The sequence below is a fragment of the Procambarus clarkii genome, chromosome 50 (assembly GCF_040958095.1).
Source record: "Procambarus clarkii isolate CNS0578487 chromosome 50, FALCON_Pclarkii_2.0, whole genome shotgun sequence".
Lineage (NCBI taxonomy): Eukaryota > Metazoa > Arthropoda > Malacostraca > Decapoda > Cambaridae > Procambarus > Procambarus clarkii.
The window spans coordinates 2,796,637-2,820,234 of NC_091199.1; the positions used below are offsets into that span (position 1 = coordinate 2,796,637).

Genomic DNA, 23,598 nt, shown 5'->3' on the forward strand with positions numbered 1-23,598 from the left:
AACATAAATATATTCGATCAAGTCCACCTCTCCAGCCAACTCTTTATCAGAGTAATCACATAACCCCAACCTGTGTAATTATCTTTCATCCCCTCCCACATTCCTCCATCTCATCCAAGTCTCGTAAATTTAAATGTAGCTGTTAATTTGCTTTCTTTCCCCGTTCATAGCATATTCTCTGTAAGTTCAGATCAGTACTTAGTCTTATATATTCTCTAGTTCTTTCCATTTTATACAAGACTTAAACAACTATTACTGTGTCCCCTATCTTATTTTAACATGACTCATATGTAAATATACCCAACTCCTTCCATCCATTACAAGTCCTAGCGTGTTCACTGCCCAACTCACTACGCATTTCTACTTTAGTGGCATGGTGTAGTGGCATGGTGTAGTGGCGTGGTGTAGTAGCATGGTGTAGTACTGTGGTGTAGTAGACTGGTGTAGTGGCGTAGTGTAGTAGCCTGGTGTAGTAGACTAATGTAGTGGCATTGTGTAGTGGCGTGGTGTTGTAGCCTGGTGTAGTTGCGTGGTGTAGTGGCATGGTGTAATAGCCTGGAATAGTAACGCGGTGTAGTAGCCAGGTGTAGTACCATGGTGTAGTAGCCTGGTGTTGTAGCCTGGTGTAGTAGCCTGGTGTAGTGACGTGGTGTAGTGGCGTTCTGTAGTGGCGTGGTGTAGTAGCCTGGAGTAGTGGCGTGGAGTAGTAGCCTGGAATAGTAGCCTGGTGTAGTATCATGGTGTAGTAGCTTGGTGTAGTAGCATGGGGTAGTTGCAAGGGGTAGTGGCTTGGTGTAGTAGCTTGATATGGTAGCCTGGTGTAGTGGCGTGGTGTAGTAGCCTGGAGTAGAAACCTGGTGTATTGGCGAGGCATGGTGTAGTAGCCAGGTGTAGTGGCGTTGTGTAGTGGCATGGCGTAGTGGCGCGGTGTAGTAGCCTGGTGTAGTGTGACATGGTGTAGTAGCCTGGTATAGTGGCTTGGTGTAGTAGCCTGGTTTAGTAGCCTCGTATAGTGGCGTGGTCTAATAGCCTGGTGTAGTAGTCTGGTGTAATTGCTTGGTATAGTGGCCTGGTGTAGTAGCCTGGTGTAGTGGCATGGTGTAGTGGCATAATGTATAGCCTGGTGTAGTGGCGTGGTGTAGTAGCATGGAGTAGTACTGTGGTGTAGTAGCCTGGTGTATTAGCCTGGTGTAGTTGCGTGGTGTAATGGCGTGGAGTAGTGGTGTAGTGAAGTAACCTGGTGTAGTTGTGTGGTGTAGTTGCGTGGTATAGTTGTGTGGTGTAGTAGTGTGGTGTAGAAGCCTGGTATAGTAGTGAGGTGTAGAGGCATGGTGTAGTAGCCTTATGAAGTGGCGTTGTGTAGTGGCATGGTGTAGTTGCGTGGTATGGTGGTGTTGTGTAGTTGCGTGGTGTAGTAGACTGGCGTAGTAGCGTGGTGTAGTGGTGTGGTGTAGAGGAATGGTGTAGTTGTTTTGTGTAGTAGCTTGATGTAGTAGCCAGGTGTAGTAGCCTGGTGTGGTGGCATGGTGTAGTAGCCTGGTTTAGTAGCCTGGTGTAGTGGCATGGTGTAGTAGCCTGGTGTTGTGGCGTAGTGTAGTAGCGTGGTCTAACAGACTGGTGTAGTAGTCTGGTGTCGTGGTGCAGTGTAATAGCAAGGTGTAGTAGCATGGTGTAGTAGCCTGGTGTAGTGTCCTGGTGTAGTGGGGTGTTGTAGTATCCGGGTGTAGTAACCTGGTGTAGTTGCATGGCATGGTGTAGTAGCCAGGTGTAGTGGCATGGTGTTGTGGCGTGGTGTAATAGCCTAGTGTAATGGTGTGGTATAGTAGTCTGGTGTAGTGGCATGGTAAAGTAGCCTGGTGTAGTGGCGTGGTGTAGTAGCCTGGTGTAGATGCGTGGTGTAGTAGCCTGGTGTAGTGGCGTGGTGTAGTAACGTGGTGTGGTAGCCAGGTGTAGTGGTGTGGTGTAGTAGCCTGTAGTAGTGGTGTTGTGTAGTAGTCTAGTGTAGTGGCGTGATGTAGTAGCCTGGCATAGTTGCGTGGTGTAGAGTCATGGTGTAGTAGCCTGGAATAGTGGCGTGGTGTAGTAGCCTGGTGTAGTACCATGGTGTAGTGGCATGGTTAGTGTAGTGGCGTTGTGTAGATGCGTGGTGCAATGGCGTTGTATAGGGGCGTGTTGTAGTAGCCTGATGTAGTACCTGGTGTAGTAGCCTTGTGTTGTGGTGTGTGTAGCAGCCTGGTGTAGTGGCTGTGTGTAGTAGCCTGGTATAGTGGCGTAGTGTAGTGACGTGGTGTAGTAGAGTGGTGAAATGGCATTCCGTAGTAGCCTGGTGTAGTTGCGTGGTGTAGAAGCATCGTGTAGTAGCCTCGTTTAGTGGCATGGTGTAGTGGCATGGTGTAGTGGCGTGGTGTAGTAGCATGGTGTAGTACTGTGGTGTAGTAGACTGGTGTAGTGGCGTAGTGTAGTATCCTGGTGAAGTAGCCTAATGTAGTGGTGTTGTGTAGTGGCGTGGTGTTGTAGACTGGTTTAGTTGCGTGGTGTAGTGGCATGGTGTAATAGCCTGGAATAGTAACGTGGAGTAGTAGCCAGGTGTAGTACCATGGTGTAGTAGCCTGGTGTAGTAGCATGGTGTAGTAGCCTGGTGTAGTGGTGGTGGTGGACGTGGTGTAGTGGCGTGGTGTAGTAGCCTGGTGCAGTGGCGTGGAGTAGTAGCCTGGAATAGTGGCATGGTGTAGTAGCCTGGTGTAGTAGCATGTGGTAGTTGCATGGGGTAGTGGCTTGGTGCAGTAGCTTGATATAGTAGCCTGGTGCAGTGGCGTGGTGTAGTTGCCTGGAGTAAAACCTGGTGTATTTGCGTGCATGGTGTAGTAGCCAGGTGTAGTGGCGTTGTGTAGTGGCATGGCGTAGTGGCGGGGTGTAGTAGCCTGGTGTAGTAGCGTAGTGTAGTTGCCTGGTGTAGTGGCGTGGTGTAGTAGCCTGGTGTAGTGGTGTTGTGTAGTAGTCTAGTGTAGTGGCGTGATGTAGCAGCCTGGTGTAGTGGCATGGTGTAGTAGCCTGGAATAGTAGCGTTGTGTAGTAGCCTGGTGTAGTACCATCGTGTAGTAGCCTGGTGTAGTTGCCTGGTGTAGTGGCATGGTGTAGTAGCCTGGTGTAGTAGCATTTTGTAGTAACCAGGTGTAGTAGCTTATGTAGTGGCGTGGTGTAGTAGCCTGGTGTAGTAACCTGTTGTAGTAGCGAGCCATGGTGTAGTAGCCAGGCGTAGTGGCGTGGTGTAGTGGCATGGTGTAGTGGCATGGCGTAGTAGCCTGGAATAGTGGCGTGGTGTAGTAGCCTGGTGTAGTACCATGGTGTAGTGGCATGGTTAGTGTAGTGGCGTTGTGTAGTGGCGTGGTGCAATGGCGTTGTATAGTGGCGTGGTGTAGTGTAGTGGCGTGATTTAGTAGCCTGGTGTAGTACCTGGGTGTAGTAGCCATGTGTTGTGTGTGTGGTGTAGTAGACTGGTGTAGTGGCTGTGTGTAGTAGCCTGGTATAGTGGCGTAGTGTAGTGGCTTAGTGTAGTAGAATGGTGTAATGGAATTCCGTAGTAGCCTGGTGTAGTTGCGTGGTGTAGAAGCATCGTGTAGTAGCCTGGTTTAGTGGCATGGTGTAGTGGCGTGGTGTAATAGCATGCTGTAGTACTGTGGTGTAGTAGACTGGTGTAGGGGCGTAGTGTAGTAGCCTGGTGTAGTAGCGTTGTGTAGTGGCGTGGTTTAGTAGCCTGGTGTAGGGCTGTGGTGTAGTGGCGTGGTATGGAATTGTGATGCAGTAGCCTGATGTAGTTACCATGGTGTAGTAGCCTGGGTAGTACCATAGTGTAGTAGCCTGGTGTAGTTGTGTGCTGTAGTGGCATGGTGTAGTAGCCAGGAATAGTGGCGATGTGTAGTAGCCTGGTGTAGTACCATGGAGTAGTAGCCTGGTGTTGTGGTGTGGGGTAGTGGCATGATGTAGTAGCCTGGAGTAGTATCCTGGTGTTGTGACGTGGTGTAGTAGCCTGGTGTAGTGGCATGGTTTAGTAGCCTGGTGTAGTAGCCTGGTGTAGTGACATGGTGTAGTAGCCTGGTATAGTGCCGTGGTGTAGTAACCTGGTTTAGTAGTCTGGTATAATGGCGTGGTGTAGTAGCCTGGTGTTGTGGCGTGGTGTAGTAGCATGGAGTAGATCTGTGGTGTAGTAGCCTGGTGTATTAGCCTGGTGTAGTTGCGTTGTGTAGTGGCGTGGTGAAGTAGCCTGTTGTAGTGGTGTAGTGTAGTTGCGTGGTATAGTTGTGTGGTGTAGTAGTGTGGTGTAGTAGCCTGGTATAGTGGTGAGGTGTAGAGGCATGGTGTAGTAGCCTCATGAAGTGGCGTGGTGCAGTGGCATGGTGTAGTGGCGTGGTATGGTAGTGGTGTTGTGTAGTAGCGTGGTGTAGTTTCGTGGTGTAGTAGACTGGTGTAGTAGCGTGGTGTAGTGGTGTGGTGTAGTGGAATGGTGTAGTTGCGTTGTGTAGTTGCCTGGTGTATTAGCCAGGTGTAGTAGCCTGGTGTATTAGCCAGGTGTAGTAGCCTGGTGTTGTGGCGTGGTGTAGTAGCCTGGTTTAGTAACGTAAGGTAGTAGCGTGGTGTAGTAGCCTGGTGTTGTTGCATGGTGTAGTGGCGGTGTCTAACAGCCTGGTGTAGTGGTGCAGTGTAATAGCCTGGTGTAGTAGCAAGGTGTAGTAGCCTGGTGTAGTGGCGTGGTATAGTGGCGTGGTGTAGTGGCGTGGTGTAGTAGCCTGGTGTAGTTGCGTGGTGTAGTGGCATGGTGTAGTAACCTGGAATACTGGCGTGGTGTAGTATCCTTGTGGAGTACCATGGTGTAGTAGCCTGGTGTAGTAGTCTGGTGTTGTAGCATGGTGTAGTGGCATGGTGTAGTATCCTGGTGTAGTGGAGTTGTGTAGTAGCCTGGTGTAGTTGCGTGGTGTAGTGGCATTGTGTAATAACCTGGAAGAGTAACGTTGTGTAGTAGACAGGTGTAGTAGCCTGGTGTAGTGGCGTCGTGTAGTAGCCTTGTGTAGTGGCGTGATATAGTAGCCTGGTGTAGTGGCTTGGTGTAATGTAGTGGCTTGGTGTAGTGTAGTGGCGTGGTGTAGTGGCATATTGCAGTGACGTGGTGCGGTGGCGTGGTGCAGTGTAGTGGCGTGGTGTAGTAGCCTGGTGTAGTAGCTTGGTGTATTAGCCTGGTGTTGTGGCATGGTGTAGTAGCCTGGTGTAGTGACATGGTGTAGTGTCCTGGTATAGTGGCGATGTGTAGTGGTGTAGTAGCGTGGTGTAGTAGCGTGGTGTAGTGGCGTGGTGTAATGGGGTGGTGTAGTGGCATGGTGTATTGGTGTGGTGTCGTAGCTTGTTGTAGTGGCATTGTGTAGTAGCCTGGTGTAGTACCATGTGTAGCAGCCTGGTGTAGTAAGTTGGTGTAGTGGCGTGGTGTAGAAGCCTGGTGTAATAGCCAGGTGTAGTTGTGTGGTTTAGTTGCCTGGTGTAGTGGCATGGTGTAGTAGCCTTGTGTAGTGGCGTGGTGTAGTAGCCAGGTTTAGTTGCGTGGTGTCGTAGCCTGGTGTAGTGGCATGCTGTAGTGGCGTGGTGTAGTAGCCAGGTGTAGTGGCATGGTGTAGTGGCATGGTGTAATAGCCTGAAGTAGTGACGCGGTGTAGTAGACTGGTGTAGTACCATGGTGTAGTTGCCTGGTGTATTGTCGTGCTGTAGTGGCGTGGTGTAGTGTCATGCTGTAGTGGCGTGGTGTAGTTGCCTGGTGTAGTGGCCTGGTGTAGTAGCCTGGTGTAGTGGCCTGGTGTAGTAGCCTGGTGTATTGGCGTGGTGTAGTAGCCTGGTGTAGTAACCTGCTGTAGTAGTCTGGTGTAGTAGCATGGTGTAGTAACCTGGTGTAGCAGCGTGGAGTAGTAGCCTGGTGTAGTAACCTGGTGTAGTGGCGTGGCGTGGTGTAGTAGCCAGGTGTAGTGGTGGTGTAGTGGCCTGGTGTAGTAGCTTGGTGTAGTATTACAACACCAAGCTACTACACCAGGCCTGGTGGTGTGGTGTAGTAGGCTGGTGTAGTGGCATGGTGTAGTAGCCTGGTGAAGTAGCCTGGTGTAGTGACATGGTGTAGTAGCTTTGTATAGTGGCGTGATGTAGTGGCGTGGTGTAGTAGTGTGGTTTAGTGGTGTAGTGTAGTAGCCTGGTGTAGTTGCATAGTGTAGTATTGTGGTGTAATGAAGTGTTGTATTGGCGTGGTATAGTGGCTTGATGTAGTGGCATGGTGTATAGCCTGGTGTAGTGGCGTGGTGTAGCAGCATGTTGTAATACTGTGGTGTAGTAGCCTGGTGTAGTGGCGTGGTGTAGTAGCCTGGTGTAGTAGCCTGGTGTAGTGGCGTGGTGTAGATGCGTTGTATGGTTGTGTGGTGTAGTAGTGGGGTGTAGTAGCCTGGTATAGTGGTGTGGTGTAGTAGCGTGGTGTAGTAGCGTGGTGTAGTAGCCTGATGTAGTGGCGTGGTGTAGTGGCGTGGTGTAGTTGTGTGGTGTAGTGGCGAGGTATGGTGTTGTGGTGTAATAGACTGGTGTAGTAGTGTCGTGTAGTGGTGTGTTGTAGTGGTGTGGTGAAGTGGCGTTGTGTAGTAGCCTGATGTATTAGCCTGGTGTAGTAACCTGGTGTAGTAGCGAAGTGTAGTAGCCTGGTGTAGTAGTGTGGTGCAGTGGTGTGGTGTATTTGTGTGGTGTAGTGACATGGTGTAGTAGCCTGGTGTAGTAGCCTGGTGTAGTTGCCTGGTGTAGTGGCGTGGTGTAGTAGCCTGGTGTAGTAGCCTGGTGTAGTGGCGTGGTTTAGTAGCCTGGTGTTGTTCCGTGGTGTAGTGGCATGGTGTAGTAGTCTGGAGTAGTAGTGTGGTGTAGTAGCCTGGTGTAATAGCATGGTGCTGTAGCCTGGTGTAGTGGCATGGAGTAGTGCCGTGTTGTAGTTTCGTGGTGTAGTTGCCTGGTGTAGTGGCGTGGTGTAGTGGCATGGTGTAGTAGCCTGGAATAGTGGCATGGTGCAGTAGCCTGGTGTAGTACCATGGTGTAGTAGCCTGGTTTTGTAGCCTGGTGTAATAGCAAGGTGTAGTGACATGGTGTAGTAGCCTGGTGTAGTAACCTGGTGTAGAGACGTGGTGTGGTGTAGTAGCCAGGTGTAGTGGGGTGGTGTAGTGGCAATGTGTAGTGGTGTGGTGTAGTGGCATGGTGAATTGGCGTGGTGTAGTAGCCTGGTATAGTGGCGTGGTGTAGTAGCCTGGTGTAGTGGCATGATGTAGTAGCCTGGTGTAGCTGCGTGGTGTAGTGTTGTAGTTTACTGGTGTGGTGTAGTGGCGTTGTGTAGTAGCATGGTGTAGTGGCGTGGTGTAGTAGCCTGGTGAAGTAGCATAGTGTAGTGGCATGGTGTAGTAGCCTGGTGTAGTAGTCTGGTGTAGTGGCGTGGTGTAATTGTCTGGTGTACTAACCTGGTGTAGGGGCGTGGCGTGGTGTTGTAGCCAGGTGTAGTGGTGTGGTGTAGTGGCATGGTGTATTAGCGTGGTGTAGTAGCCTAGTGTAGTGGCGTTGTGTAGTAACCTGGTGTAGTAGCCTGGTTTAGCGGCGTGGTGTAGTAGCCTGGTGTAGCGGCGTGGTGTAGTAGCCTGGTGTAGCGGCGTGGTGTAGTAGCCTGGTGTAGCGGCGTGGTGTAGTAGCCTGGTGTAGCGGCGTGGTGTAGTAGCCTGGTGTAGCGGCGTGGTGTAGTAGCCTTGTGTAGTGGTGCTGTATAGTGGTGTGGTGTAGTTGCGTGGTGTGTTTTCGTGGTGTAATTGCATGGCGTAGTGGTGTTGTGTAGTTGCTTGGTATAGTCGCATGGTGTAGCAGCGTGTTGTAGTGGCTTGGTTTAGTGGCAATGTGTAATAGCCTGGTGTAGTAGTGTGGTGTAGTGACGTAGTGTAGTAGCGTGGTGTAGTGACATGGTGTAGTAGCCTGGTGTAGTGGCATGGTGTAGTGGCATGGTGTAGTAGCCTGGTGTAGTGGTGTGTTGTGTAGTATCCTGGTGTAGTGGCTTGTAATAGTAGCCTGGTGAAGTAGCGTGGTGTAATAGCCTGGTATAGTGGTGTGGTGTAGTAGCGTGGTGTTGTAGCATGGTGTAGTAGCCTGGCGGTGGTGTTGTGTAGTGGCATGTGTTGGCGTGTAGGGTTGTGTGTGGCGTAGGGTTGTGTAGGGGCGTGACGGGACGTGTAGTGGAGTGTAGGTGCGTGTAGTGGCGTGTAGGGGTGTGTAGGGGACGAGTAGTGGCGAGTTGGGTTGTGTAGGGGCATGTAGGGGCGTGTGTTGGCGTGGTGTTGTGGCTTGTAGTGATGTGTAGGGGCGTGTAGGGTTGTGTATTGGCGAGAAGGGGCGTGTGTGGGGCGTGTAGTAGCGTGCAAGGTTGCGTAGCAGCGTATAATAACGTGCAGGGTTGTATAGTGGCGTGTAGGGGCATGTGTGGGGGCGTGTAGTGGCGTGCAGGGTTACGGAGTGGCGTATAGTGGCGTGCAGGGTTGTGTAGTGGCGTGTAGGGGCGTATAGTGGCGTGTAGTGGCTTATAAGGGAGTGTAGTGGCGTGCAGGGTTGTGTAGTGGCGTGTAGGGGTGTGTATGGGGCGTGCAGGGTTGTCTATTGGCATGTAGGGGCCTGGTGTAGTGGCGTGTAGGAGCATGTAGTGACGTGTAGGGGCATGTTGTGGCGTATAGTGGTGCGTAGGGGCGTGGTGTAGTGACGTGTAGGGTTGTGTAATGGCGTTAGGGGCGATGTGTAGTGGCGTGTATGGTTGTGTAGGTGTGTGAAGTGGCGTGAAGTGGCATGTAGGGGGCGTTAAGTGGCATGTAGGGGGCGTTAAGTGGCGTGAAGTGGCATGTAAGGGGGCGTTAAGTGGCGTGAAGTGGCATGTAGGGGGCGTTAAGTGGCGTGAAGTGGCATGTAGGGGGCGTTAAGTGGCGTGAAGTGGCATGTAGGGGGCGTTAAGTGGCATGTAGGGGGCGTTAAGTGGCATGTAGGGGCATGTAGTGGTGTGTAGTGGCGTGTAGTGGCATCTAGGGGCGTGTAGGGGCGTGTAGTGGCATCTAGGGGCGTGTAGGGGCGTGTAAGGCCGTGTAGTGGCGTGTATGGGCGTGTAGTGGTGTGCAGGGGCGTGCAGTGGTGTGTAGGGGCGTGTAGTGGTGTGTAGGGGCGTGTAGTGGCGTGTAGGGGTGTGTAAGGGCGTGCAGTGTTGTGTAGTGGCGTGTAGGGCCGTGTTGGAGCAGCGCCCACGTGTTCACAAGACAAGGCCTAAATGCAGACTGAGGGCGGCCTCTGGAGGTCCTGTGGCGGTGTTCGAAATCTCAAACTATACCTCAACATTATAGCATCTGAATTCAGAAATATTTCCATCAATTTTTTAATTTTTAAACCCGTAATAATATTAATGTATTGTCATGTCTTATTTCCTTGCTCCATATTTACGACGTTTTTTGATATTTACAACATTTCGATTCATAATTTGAAAGCTCTCGCGTGTTCAGACACGGTCACCGTGACAACCGTTATGGTCCTGACAACACTGCTCATGTGTACCCAGGCGCACGCACCCACACACACACATGCCCCTCTTCCCCATCCTCTTCCCATCCCTCCTCATCCCCCTTCTCTTTCCCCCTCCTCTTCCCCACTCCTCCTCATCCCTCCCCCTCCTTACCACCCCTTCTCTTACCCCTTCCCTCTCCTCATGCACCTTCTCCTTCCCCTCCCCACTTCCCCTTCCTCCTCATCCTCTTCTCTTCCCCCTTCCTCCTCAACCCCCATCTCTTACTCCTCCCCGGTGAAGGGACCTCGTAGCCTGGTGGATAGCGCACAGGACTCGTAATTCTGTGGCGCGGGTTCGATTCCCGCACGAGGCAGAAACAAATGGGCAAAGTTTCTTTCACCCTGAATGCCCCTGTTACCTAGCAGTAAATAGGTACCTGGGAGTTAGTCAGCTGTCACGGGCTGCTTCCTGGGGGTGGAGGCCTGGTCGAGGACCGGGCCGCGGGGACACTAAAGCCCCGAAATCATCTCAAGATAACCTCCCCTCATCCCCTCTTCTCTTACCCCCCCCCCTCTCTCTCCCCTCCCCTCCTCTTCCTCTTCTTCACTCATCCCCTTCTCTTGCCCTGTCCGTCTCATCCTCCTTCTCTTACCACTTCTTTCTTTCTCCCCTCCTCTTTCCCCTTCCTCCTCATCCCCCTTCTCTTACCCCTCGCCCCTCTCCCTTCCTCTTCCCCCTACCCTCCCCTCCTCTTCCCCTTCCTTCTCATCCCCCTTCTCTCACTTCTCCTCCTCTTCGCCCTCCCCCTCTTACCTCAACTACTTCTACCCCTGCTATTCTCCCCCTCCTCTTCTACTCCGTCACTTAATTCCCCCCTCCCCGACGTCCTGCTCCTTGCACCTTCTCCTCCCCCCCTCTTCCTCCTGCCTCCTAGACCTACTCCTTCCTCCTCAACCTCATCCTCCTTCCTCCTTTGCCTCGACCTCCTACTCCTTCCCCTCTTCCTCCTTCTCCTCCTTCCTCCTTGATCTCCTCCTCCTTAATTCCTCCTCGCGCACTTCCTCCTTTCTCCTCGCCCTCCTCCTCCTTCCACCTCGCCTTCCTCCTTTCTCCTCATCCTACTCCTTCTCCCTTGCCCTCCTCCTCCTTCCTCCTTGCCCTCCTCCTCCTTCCTCCTCGCCCTCCTCCTCCTTCCACCTCGCCTTCCTCCTCACCCTCCTCCTTTCTCCTCATCCTTCTCCTTCTCCCTCGCCCTCCTCCTCCTTCCTCCTCGCCCTACTCCTCCTTCCTCCTCTCCCTCCTCTTCCTTCCTCCTCGCCCTCCTCCTCCTTCCTCCTCGCCCTCCTCCTCCTTCCTCCTCGCCCTCCTCCTCCTTCCTCCTCGCCCTCCTCCTCTTTCCACCTCGCCTTCCTCCTCACCCTCCTCCTTCCTCCTTGACCTGCTACTCCTCCTTCCTCCTCCTTAATTAAGTGCAGTATGGATGCACTTCCATACTCCCCTTCCCCTCCTCTTCTTTGACTTCTGTAGTTCTGAGGTGCTGCATGGTGAGTTGTACTCACCTACATGCACTCACCTAGTTCTTCTCATGCAGTTGTTCTCACCTACTTGTATTCACCTAACAGTGCTCACCAAGTTATACACACCTACATGTACTCTCTTATTTGTTCTCGTGTACTCACCTACTTGTATTCATCTAGCAGTATTCACCAAGTTGTACTCACCTACATGCATTCCCCTAGTTGTTCTCATGTAGTAGTACTCACCTACTTGTATTCATCTAGCAGTGTTCACCAAGGTGTACTCACCTAACTACATGTACTCTCCTAGTTGCACTCATGTCGTTGTACTTGCCTAGTTGTACCATCTATTTGTACTTCAGTGATATTTAATGTAAAATCTACTATAATACAGATACATGCAATAAAGAGGTATTTTGATGCACTCTAATTTTTTATTAGAAAAAATGGTAGATTAAATGTTGCGTGTGTCCTTCATACATCTATTCCATTTATGTTGATGTAATATACATAAAGTACCAAAATATAATTTAAACATAAAAACAGTACATCATTTAGGAAACAGGGTTATAAAAACAATTTTTAGAAATATCATAATAAAAAGTAAATGTTTCACACACTTATCATACAACTAAGTCACTGCATTCACAATTTATATGTATAAAGTACATAAATTTAATATTTAAACATGAACAAAATACTTTTTTAATAAATAAAGGTGAAACTAGTGCAAGAAAAGGCAGCATTTGGCATATTACATAAAGAAATACTTTTACCATTCTTGTGTTAAGGGTTGCACATGTGCCTGTTGAACCACACATGAAACTTATCTCTCCCCACAACCACGATGAAACTTTCGTGAAGGTTTCCAAAACGTTTTGTGTTTGCTGGGTGGTCCCACAAGAACTTGGGAAGAAGGGCAGAGTGGTCCCACAAGCACTCAGGTGGGAAGGCTGAGTGGTCCCACAAGCACTCGGGTGGAAAGGCAGTGTGACCCACAAGCACTCGGGAGGAAGGACAGAGTGGCCCCACAAGTACTCGGGTGGAAGGGCGGAGTGGTCTCACGAGCACTCAGGTGGAGGGTAAGAGAAGACCCACAAGCACTCAGCTGGAAGGACGGAGTGGTCCCACAACCACTCGGGGGGTGGGCAGAGTGGTCCCACAAGCTTTCGTGTGGAATGGCAGAGTGGAGCACTCAGTGGAAGGGAAGAGTGACCCACAAGCACTCGGATGAAGGGCCTCGTGACTCATAAGCACTCAGGTGGAAGGGCAGAGTGGTCCCACAAACACTTGGAAGAAAGTGCGCAGTGATCCCACAAGAACTCAGGTCGAAGGGCAGATTGGTCACACAAGCACTTGGGTGGAAGGAAGATTGGCCACACAAGCACACTGGTGGAAGGGCAGAATGGCCCCACAAGCACTCAGGTGGAAGAGCAGAGTGGTCCCACACGCACTCGTGTGGAAGGGCAGAGTGATCCCACAAGCACTTGGGTGGATGGGCAGAGTGGCCTCACAGGCACTTGGGTAGAAGGGCCGAGTGGTCCGTCAAGCACCCGGGTGGAATGGCAGAGTGGTCCGACAAGCACTCGGGTGGAAGGGCAGAGTGGTCCCACAAGTGCTCAGGAGGAAGGGTAGAGTTGTCCCACAAGCACTCGGGTTAAGGGCAGAGTGGTATGACAAGCATTCGAGTGGAATGGCAGAGTGGTCCGACAAGCACTCGGGTGGAAGGGCAGAGTGGTCCCACAACCACTCGGGTGGAGGTTCGGAGTGACCCACAACTACTCCAGTTGACGGGCAGAGTGGCCCCACAAGAACTCAGGTGGAAGGGTAGAGTGGTCCCACAAGCACTCTGGAGGAAGGGTAGAGTGGACCCACAAACACTCGGGTGAAAGGACAGAGTGGTTCCTCAAGCACTCGGGTGGAAGGAGAGAGTGGTCCCAGAAGCACTCGTGTGAAGAGCTGAGTTGTTCCACAAGCACTCACGTGAAGGTCAAAGTTGTCCCACAAGCACTCGGGTGGAAGGGCAGAGTGCTCCCACAAAAACTCGTGTGAAAGGGCAGATTGGTCCCACAAGTTACTCGGGTGAAAGGGCAGAGTGGTCCCACAAGTTACTCGGGTGAAAGAGCAGAGTGGTCCCACAAGCACTCGCGTGAAGGGTAGAGTTGTCCCACAAGCACTCGGATGGAAGGGCAGATTGAACCTACAAGCACTCACATGAAGGTCAAAGTTGTCCCACAAGCACTCGGGTGAAGGGCAGAGTGGTCCCACAAGCACTCGGGTGGATGGGTAGAGTGGTCCCACAAGCACTCAGGTGGAAGGGCAGAGTGGTCCCACAAGCACTCAGGTGGAAGGGTAGAGTAGTTTCACAAGCACTCGGGTGGAAGCGCAGAGTGACCCACAAGCACTCGAGTGGAAGGAAGATTGGCCACACAAGCACACAGGTGGAAGGGCAGAGTGATTCCACAAGAACTCGGGTGGAAGGGCAGAGTGGTCCCACAAGCACTAGGGTGGAAGGGCAGAGTGGTCCCACAAGCACTAGGGTGGAAGGGCAGAGTGGTCCCACAAGCACTAGGGTGGAAGGGCAGAGTGGTCCCACAAGCACTAGGGTGGAAGGGCAGAGTGGTCCCACAAGCACTAGGGTGGAAGGGCAGAGTGGTCTCACGAGCAGTCGGGTGGAATATCAGAGTGACCCACAAGCACTCGAGTGGGAGGGCAGAGTGGTCCCTGAAGCACTCTGGTGCAAGGGCATAGTGATCCCACAAGCACTCGGGTGGAAGGGCGGAGTGGTCTCACAAGCACATAGGTGAACGACAGAGTGACCAACAAGAACTCGGGAGAGTTGTCCCACAACCACTCGGATGAAGGGCAGAGTGGTCGCACAAGCCCTCAGGAGGAAGGGCAGAGTGGTCCCACAAGCCCTCAGGAGGAAGGGCAGAGTGGTCCCACAAACATTCTGGTGGAATGACAGAGTGGCTTTTGAAGCACTCGGGTGGAAGGGCATTGTGACCCACAACCACTCGGGTAGGAGGGCAGAGTTTCCCCACATTCACTCGGGTGGAAGGGCAGAGTGGTCCGACAAGCACTCGGGTGGAAGGGCAGAGTAATTCCACAAGCACTCGGGTGGAAGGGCAGAGTGGTCCCACAATCACTCGGGTGGAAGGGCAGAATGGTCCCACAAGCATTCGTGTGGAAGAGCAGAGTGGTCCACAACCATTCGTGTGCAAGGGCGTAATTATCCCACAAGCACTCGGGTGGGAGGACAGAGTGGTCCCAGAAGCACTCGGGTGGAATGGCAGAGTCACCCACTAGCACTTTTGTGCATGGGCGAAGTAATCCCACAAGAATTCGGGTGGAAGGGCTTTGTAGTCCCACAAGCACTCGGGTGCAAGGACAGAGTGACCCACAAACTCTCGGGTGGGAGAGCAGATTGGTCCCACAAGCACTCGGGTGGGAGAGCAGATTGGTCCCACAAGCACTCGGGTGGAAGGGCAGAGTGGACCCACAAGCATTCTGGTGAAGAGCAGATTGGCCCCTCAAGCACTCGGGTGAAAAGGCAGAGTGACTCATAAGCACTCGGGTGGAACGGCTGTGTGGTCCCACAAGCACTCAAATTGTAGGGCAGAGTGACTCACAAGCACTTGGGTGTAGGACTGAGTGGTTCCACAAGCACTCGGGTGCAAGGGCGTAGTAATCCCACAAGAACTCGGTTTGAAGTGCAGAGTGGTCCCACAATCACTCGGGTGGAAGTGCAGAGTGGTCCCACAAGCACTCAGGTGGAAGGACAGAGTTACCCCACAAGCACTCGGGTGGGAGGACAGAGTGGTCTCACAATTACTCAGGTGGAAGGATAGAGTGGTCCAACAAGCACTCGAATTGTAGGGCAGAGAGGTCCTACAAACACTTGGGTGAAGGGCAGAGTAGTCCCACAAGCACTCGGATGATGGGTAGAGTGGTCCCACAAGCACTCGGGTGGGAGGGAAGAGTAATCCCACAAGCACTCGGGTAAAGGGCAGAGTGGTCTCACAAGCACTCGGGTGAAGGGCAGAGTGGTCCCACAAGCACTCGGTTGGGAGGGAAGAGTAATCCCACAAGCACTCGGGTGAAGGGCAGAGTGGTCCCACAAGCACTCGGGTGAAGGGCAGAGTGGTCCCACAAGCACTCGGGTGAAGGGCAGAGTGGTCTCACAAGCACTCGGGTGAAGGGCAGAGTGGTCTCACAAGCACTCGGGTGAAGGGCAGAGTGGACCCACAAGCATTCTGGTGAAGAGCAGATTGGCCCCTCAAGCACTCGGGTGAAAAGGCAGAGTGACTCATAAGCACTCGGGTGGAACGGCTGTGTGGTCCCACAAGCACTCAAATTGTAGGGCAGAGTGACTCACAAGCACTTGGGTGTAGGACTGAGTGGTTCCACAAGCACTCGGGTGCAAGGGCGTAGTAATCCCACAAGAACTCGGTTTGAAGTGCAGAGTGGTCCCACAATCACTCGGGTGGAAGTGCAGAGTGGTCCCACAAGCACTCAGGTGGAAGGACAGAGTTACCCCACAAGCACTCGGGTGGGAGGACAGAGTGGTCTCACAATTACTCAGGTGGAAGGATAGAGTGGTCCAACAAGCACTCGAATTGTAGGGCAGAGAGGTCCTACAAACACTTGGGTGAAGGGCAGAGTAGTCCCACAAGCACTCGGATGATGGGTAGTAGTCCCACAAGCACTCGGGTGGGAGGGAAGAGTAATCCCACAAGCACTCGGGTGAAGGGCAGAGTGGTCTCACAAGCACTCGGGTGAAGGGCAGAGTGGTCCCACAAGCACTCGGGTGGGAGGGAAGAGTAATCCCACAAGCACTCGGGTGAAGGGCAGAGTGGTCCCACAAGCACTCGGGTGAAGGGCAGAGTGGTCCCACAAGCACTCGGGTGAAGGGCAGAGTGGTCTCACAAGCACTCGGGTGAAGGGCAGAGTGGTCTCACAAGCACTCGGGTGAAGGGCAGAGTGGTCTCACAAGCACTCGGGTGTAAGGGCAGAGTGGTCCCACACCTCACACCCTAACTTCAGAAACAAACAGACATGGATGGAAGCTTGAAACTCAGATGAGTCACAGAGATGTTAGGAAGTTTTCTTTTAGCGTGAGAATAGTGGGAAAATGGAATGCACTTCAGGAACAGGTTGTGGAAGCAAATACTATTCATAATTTTAAAACCAGGTATGATAGGGAAATGGGACAGGAGTCATTGCTGTAAACAACCGATGCTCGAAAGGCGGGATCCAAGAGTCAATGCTCGATCCTGCAGACACAACTAGGTGAGTACACACAAATCACATTACAGTGATCCGTATTAATGAGAAAATCCACTAGAGGTATGAGGTGGGCGCGAACCAACGACCCCGGGAGAATGCCTAACAAGTTTGTTGTGGTCTAGTGGTAGAGTACGCCACTGGCAATGCCACGGGGGCTAACGTTCGCGCCCATCTATATTCCCCGTAGATTTTCTCATCTATATAAATAAAAATGGATATGTTCGTTTGTGCATAACCGCTAATCTCAGAAAGTTCTTCACCGATTGCTTTGAAATTTTCACATAGCGATCCATTCGCATCCGGCCAGGTTTTTTGTGTACATACTATGCATCCTTGAGTAAGAATTGGGCAGATCATCTCTTAGGCCTTAAGAACTTGTTCACAGTGTTACAAACCGCAAAGTTAACCGTAAATATGAATAAGTGTAGTTGGGCAAGAGGTACTATAACTTATCTTGGACACGAGGTAGGACAATGTAAGATTATTCCATAACAAGATAAGATTCAAGCCATTGTGGACTACCCAGTGTTAACCAGTAAGAAAGGAGTCCAACGGTTTATTGGTATGTGTGCATACTATAGGCATTATTGTAGAAATTTTTCAACAGTGGCTGCTCCTTTGACAAATTTGTTACGCAAGCAAGTAAAGTTTCAGTGGACACAAGATTGTCAGAATGCTTTTCAGAACCCAAAGGGCATATTGTCCACATCACCTGTTCTTGCTAGTCCCCAATTCGATAAACCTTTTATATTACACATTGATGCGTCAGATGTTGGAATAGGTGCTGTGCTTATTCAAGTTGGTTTAGATAATATTGAGCATCCTGTGTATTATTACTCTAGAAAATTTAATGCAGTGCAGAAGAATTATTCCGTGGTAGAAAAGGAGGCGTTGGGTCTTATATTGTCAATTAAAACGTTTGAAATTTACCTGTCGGGAAACAAAGTATTAGTATTTACAGACCACAACCCCCTTACCTTTATAAATATGATGAAAGTTAAGAACCAACGAATTCTGTGCTGGTCCTTGTTTTTGCAAGAATTTAATGTTGAGACCAAACATATTCCAGGCAGGCAGAATGTTATTGCTGATGCTTTGTCAAGAAGTTTTGATGTACCATAAATGAAATGTTTCTTTTAACTTAACATTTTTACTTCGGAAAAAATGCCATTGATCTTCAATCCATTGCATTTTTTTTTTTTGGAGGTGGAAGTGTTATGTACTCCTAGCTGGATACGTATATAAATTTAAATAACTTGTTTTGTTCCATTTCATCATATATGTACACATATTATATTTTTGTAAATTATCGTGTGGTGTGGCAATGTCAGTGGGGACAGGAGCGCGGTGGCTCTTCACACGTCTAATACCTGTTAGATTCGGGAAATTAGAATTGCTGGACCTGTTCAGTTTGGGAGTTCCAGATGTCACTTTTTTAAATATCATATAATTGTTAATTTACTGTAATTAAGCAGGTGGCATTGTAACATATATTTTGAAAGTAACTATTATATTTAATTTGCATTCTTATGTGTTTTGAGAACAAGTTGTTGTTCAATTAGTTTTGAATATTAAAAAGTCTTTAGTTTCCATCCCTCATCCTGGATGAGGCAGAGGGGGAGAGGATTATGGGTAGCGACAGCTCGAGTAGTCAGTAGCTTCAAGGGACCAGAAGGAATAACATGTGGGAGTTAAGTCTGTAACATTCATGTTGTGCCATATTTTTCTTTTATTTTATTATGTGGGAGACAATACTTTTTGTTGGTTGTATAAGTTAACTTGACCATCTGTGTTTTTATATTATACTGTATTGATTATATTGAATGTATATATTATAAGTTATATGTATAATTCTTCAGTCCTAAGGGAGAAATACTTTTCATTCTTAGCCTGTTATCATTCATGGGGTTACACTGGTGACCCGCTCTTGAGAACAGCAGTTGTAGTAGCCCTAGATAATTAAGGTCCATGCTGTTGTTAGGGTTTTGAGCCGTAACGTACGATAGGTAACAGATGTCACGTCTATGACGGTAAAAAAACATGCCTTTTTTTCTGAAAAAATTTGTTTTTTATGTGAGGGAAATCTTCGAAACCTCTTTACCGATTGCTTTGAAATTATGACACAACGTTGCATTTGAATAGGCGCCTCTTTTTATATATCTTCTATATACATTCCTCACCTGTGACAGGAAAAAACGTTTTTTTAAAAAACAGCACCATCTGTTGAACGTAAGAGCAACACACTCTTTAATTTCCAGAAGTTCTTCACCGATTGCTTTGAAATTTTGACTCAACGTTGCATTCGAACAGGAGCGTCTGTTCGCTCTATATATGCCTAGTATGTAGATGCCACCCCTGTGACAGGTAAAAACATGCGTTTTTGAAAAACATCGCCATCTTTTGCAAATAATGGCAACTTGCACGCTATACTAAATATGTCACGAATTCCATTTCAATGTTTCCGATTGCATTAATAAATTTTATTTTCATAGATTTAGATTTATTTGAATATTTATTGAATTATTTTGTGTGGCATTATTTTGTAATTGAGCTGTGTTGTTTACCATACCGTTCATTTCGCAAGTATAACTATAGATGGCCCACCTGTGACAGGTAAAACTATTCTTTTCTTGAAAAACAGTGCCATCAAAAACAACACGCAAGTGCAACACAAGCTATACTAAATATGTTGCAATTTCATTTCAATGTTTCTGATTGCATTGATAAATTGAATTTTCATAGATTTTTATATATTTTCATTTTGATTTAATTATTTTGTGTGAATTGTGTTGGAATTGAACTGTGTTGTTTACCATACCATTCATTTCGGGGGTATAGTTTATTTATGTATTTTTTCATATTTTCATTTCATTTTTTACCTGTTTTTCTTATATTTCAGTGATGTTGAACTTCATGAATCACTTGATGTTCCCAATTTTCTGATGGGAACATCAGACCATTTGGGAAGGCTTCGGACGAGGGACTGGGGAATGGTGGGGATGACAAGGAGACAAAAGTGAGAGATGATGAGGAGGACGAGGGGACAAGGGAGGGGGTAATGGTGGGGAAGGACGAGGAGACGGGGGAGTTTGGGATGGAGGGGACGAGGGGATGGGGGAATAGAGAATGGTGGAGAGGACAAAGGGACAGAGGAATTGGGCATGATGAGAAGGAAGAGGGGATGGTGGAGAGGGGGAATGGTGGGAGGACAAGGGGACGGTGGAGTGGGGAATGGTTGGGAGGCCGAGGAGATGGGTGACGGGGGGAAGAGTGAGGAGGACTGGGGGACAGGGAATGTTGCTGTGGTTCAGCAATGCACATGTGTTGCTTAGCCATAGCAACGGGTGGCTAGGTACTGCTAGTCTATATAACTAAAAATGTAAATGTTCGTTTGTTCAAAATCGCTAAAGTCTGAATGTTCTTCACCGATTGCATTGAAGTTTTCACACAACGTTCCATTCACATCCGAGAAGGTTTTTATATACATACTATATAGATGTCACGTCTGTGACATCTATATAGTATGACTTACACACAGAAAGTAATAAAGTAAGGGCGATGAGGTAGAACAGTCTAATGACATAGCTCGGGTGCATGGGGGAATTGCGTAAAACCCTGGTTTGTGTTTCGGAGAGACTGCAGGAACTTTGATAAATCAAGATGATTTCCAGGTTGCATTTCTTTTACTGTGTCCTAGCTCAGTCGATTAAGGCAGCGTCTGGGATCCTCTCTTATCTTGAGGTTTTCTTGAGATGATTTCGGGGCTTTTTAGTGTCTCAGTGGCCCGGTCCTCGACCAGGCCTCCACCCCCAGGAAGCAGCCCGTAACAGCTGACTAACACCCAGGTACCTATTTTACTGCTAGATAACAATGGCATAAGGTGAAAGAAACTCTGCCCATTGTTTCTCACCGGCGCCTGGGATCGAACCCAGGAACACAGGATCACAAGTCCAGCGTGCTGTCCGCTCGACCGACCGGCTCGATCTCGGATATAGGTTCGAACCCTCGTCACGGCCCTTGTGGATTTGTTCATTATTATTACTACTCATGTTTGTGGAGGAAGTACACAGCACACGCGTGAAAATATCGTAAAGTGAGTCTATTGTGTTTGGTCTTTAGTGACTGGAGCGAGACGCTGTGAACAGACGACATTCATATGTCCCTCTGTCACGCTCTCCCTCACTCGCTCACTCTTTTTATTTCTCTCTTTCCGTTCTTTAATCCGGATTCAAACAATAATTGCTATGTCGTGACGTCTACTGATACATTTTGCAACACTAACCTTAGCAAAACATGAATATTAGAGAAAAAACAAAAGGTGATTAGACGAGCTAAATAATCGTTTCGTGTCAAACTGTCCGTGATCGTGGACTTTCTTGCAGTAAATCTTGACACTGCTGTCTCGTGTCTCTACGAATTCTGCTGGTTGGGCATTGACACATTCCTGCGCATGTCCCCGTGTCTTATGGACGCCTTCCTGCGCATGTTCCCCCCCCCCGTGTCTTATGAATGCACAGGACACGGTAAGTTGGGTGTTATCATAGTTCCAGTGTGCACTGGAGTTCCTAGACGAGGGAGGTGGGCTAATCTTCTTCTTTCAGTGTGGCCTGGATCCAGCAGGAGAGAGAAGGTGGGTTGCTGTCGTTGCCCAGTGTGCCCTGGACTCTAATCGATAAAAGGTGGGCTGATATGATCCTTCCAGTGTGTACTGGTCTTTGTAGACGACGGAAGTGAGATGCTCTCATTACTCCAGTGTGTCGTGGAAGTAGCAGTTGAACGATGATGGGTTATTATCCTTGCTCTAGTGTGTCCTGGATGTGGCGTTGAACGATGGGGTGTTATTATCCATGCACTAGTATGTGCTGGATGTGGCAGATGAATTATTATCCCTCCTCTAGTGTGTCCTGGATGTGGCAGATGAACAATGATGGGTTATTATCCTTGCTCTAGTGTGTCCTGGATGTGGTAGATGAACGATGGTGGGTTATTATCCTTGCTCTAGTGTGTCCTGGATGTGGTAGATGAACGATGGTGGGTTATTATCCTTGCTCTAGTGTGTCCTGGATGTGGTAGATGAACGATGATGGGTTATTATCCTTGCTCTAGTGTGTCCTGGATGTGGTAGATGAACGATGGTGGGTTATTATCCTTGCTCTAGTGTGTCCTGAATATCACATGTGAGCGACTAATACAGTGACTACTTCAAGGATTAATTGTCAAGTGAATCAAAGGCTGTGATGTCTGACATTAGTTTACAGAAGACTGTTTGAATTAGCAATAAGCATCTTACCAGATATTTATGCTAACTTTGAATTGCTCATAGCCAAGTCGACTTACAGACTATTGGATTTGTTTCCTCCAAGTAAACTCCCTGAAGCCTTTCTGAGCTTGCGTCTGGAGATGGACTCCATAATTAGTTTACTTGACACACAACATAGAGGCTGAGTGGGATCTGAGGGTGTTGTTACAGAGAAAGTTATCATGTGAGATCCTCACAATGACTCTTCTTCTCAAAACTAATGGGTTCGTTTTTTCACAATGACTTCTTATCCTTTAAATAATTGTCCGAGAGCTTAAAACCTGCAGTCAAATACATATGCAAGTTGGCATTGATTTAAACCAGTACTTTCCCTTATTGAACAACTCAAAATAAGGCTTAAATAACACCTGACTATAAACAAGGAACTGTAGGTACTTTGGTTGCTCTGTATCCCAGACAACACCTGTACAAACACCTGCATCAAAGATAAATTATTCTCCTACAAGTGCTACAAGCTTCTGCCCCTGCAGAACTTGTCATTCCTCTCGTGTGAAATTATTCTCCTACAAGACTGTACCAAGCGCGCGTCACAAGTGCAACGAGGGAACAATCCAAAATGTTTCCTGGTGTTACGGAAACAGCATTTTCACCCTAACCTAGCGATGTAGCAACCTATTCTAACCTAACCTAACCTAACCAAAACTGAAAACCGAACAGTAGTGTAAAGTGAAAATAGTCAAGATAGGTGTTGGCAGAGACCAACATACCTGCATCTGGGTCAACAGTACTCATATATCTCAACAATAAGAGAGGTAAAGTCAGAGCCAGAAGCTTGTCGGCGAATCCTCTCAAGTCCTTCATCAACAATCGAGTGTTGGATTAATTTAAACTTAAACCAGGGAAAGCTATCATAATTAATATATTGGAGCATGTATGCTTGGCCTGTACATGCCTATGTTGTAGAAAAATATCTTTTAGTCTCCATGTAACTGACACTGAACTTAAAGGCTAGCAGGGTCAAATTATCAGATGGCAACATTGATTCTGACCACATCATTGACACTGGTGTCCTGATTACAGTCATAACTGCATTTTAAATAAAATTTAAATCCAGGAGGTGAATCTGCTACACTCTGTGCGGGGAAGCTTTGACAGGGCACTGCAACTCCTGTTGAAATGTTCTGACACTAAATACTAATTCCTAGCATCCTAAGCAATTGCTGTTATGCAAATAATAACACTAACCCAAAATAGCTTAGTGAATCATTCAAAGAAATTGGGGTTTATGGCTTCTCTTAGAAAATGGTAAACTTTGCACGTCTCCCAATCTTTATTTATCTATAAAATAATCATAAAACTAGCTGTCAGATGACCAAGCGGAGAGGTAGGAGGGAGTTGTTGTTGTTGTTGTTGTTGATTTAGGGGCGACGACGATCGTAGGATCGGATGCGCCCCGGCGTACCCGGTAAGGGTTAATCGCGAAGCCCGGAAAGGTGAAACGCCAAGCCTAATCGCGAAACAAGTGACGTCAATCACTGGAAACTAATAGGCCATGCGACAAAGAAACGCAGACATCCAGACGATTGGGGAGCCCCAGGAGTCCCTCAGGGCGACAAGCACCAGACCCCCCCCCCACATAGAGAGCACTGGGTAGCAAAACCAAAAACTCGGCCCCAACTAAAACGCAAAAGTCATCCAGTGTCCTCCGGCAGAGCAGAAGCCAGCCGCCCACCATGGCTGAGGGCACACCAGAAGCCCACCAAGACCCACCAACCCCCGGCACCTCTCGGCCAAGCCGGCCCCCGAACACCGTCACCCCGCCGGGAGAACCAGGCAGACCACATAAAAAAAATATATCAATAATTCCGTGACCCAAGGCGATATATGCGCCAGGCGTCGTACAACTGGACCGTTGAATAGGGATACCAAACGGCAGTAGCAAAGGCAAAACGCGAAAACAGAAC

General features: G+C 49.0%; 1 protein-coding gene across 2 annotated transcripts in view; it reads left to right on the forward strand.

The window, feature by feature from the left end:
• The first annotated feature begins 20,913 nt into the window (after positions 1 to 20,913).
• The window catches only part of LOC123772790 (uncharacterized), a 106,127-nt gene continuing 103,442 nt past the window's right edge, over positions 20,914 to 23,598 (forward strand). The window contains exon 1 of one of the 2 annotated variants that reach the window (XM_069303315.1): positions 20,914 to 21,004. The gene's annotated coding sequence lies outside the window, so the exon portion shown is untranslated. Of the gene's footprint in view, positions 21,054 to 23,598 lie in introns of both variants that reach the window. The other variant, XM_069303316.1, reaches the window with a different exon arrangement.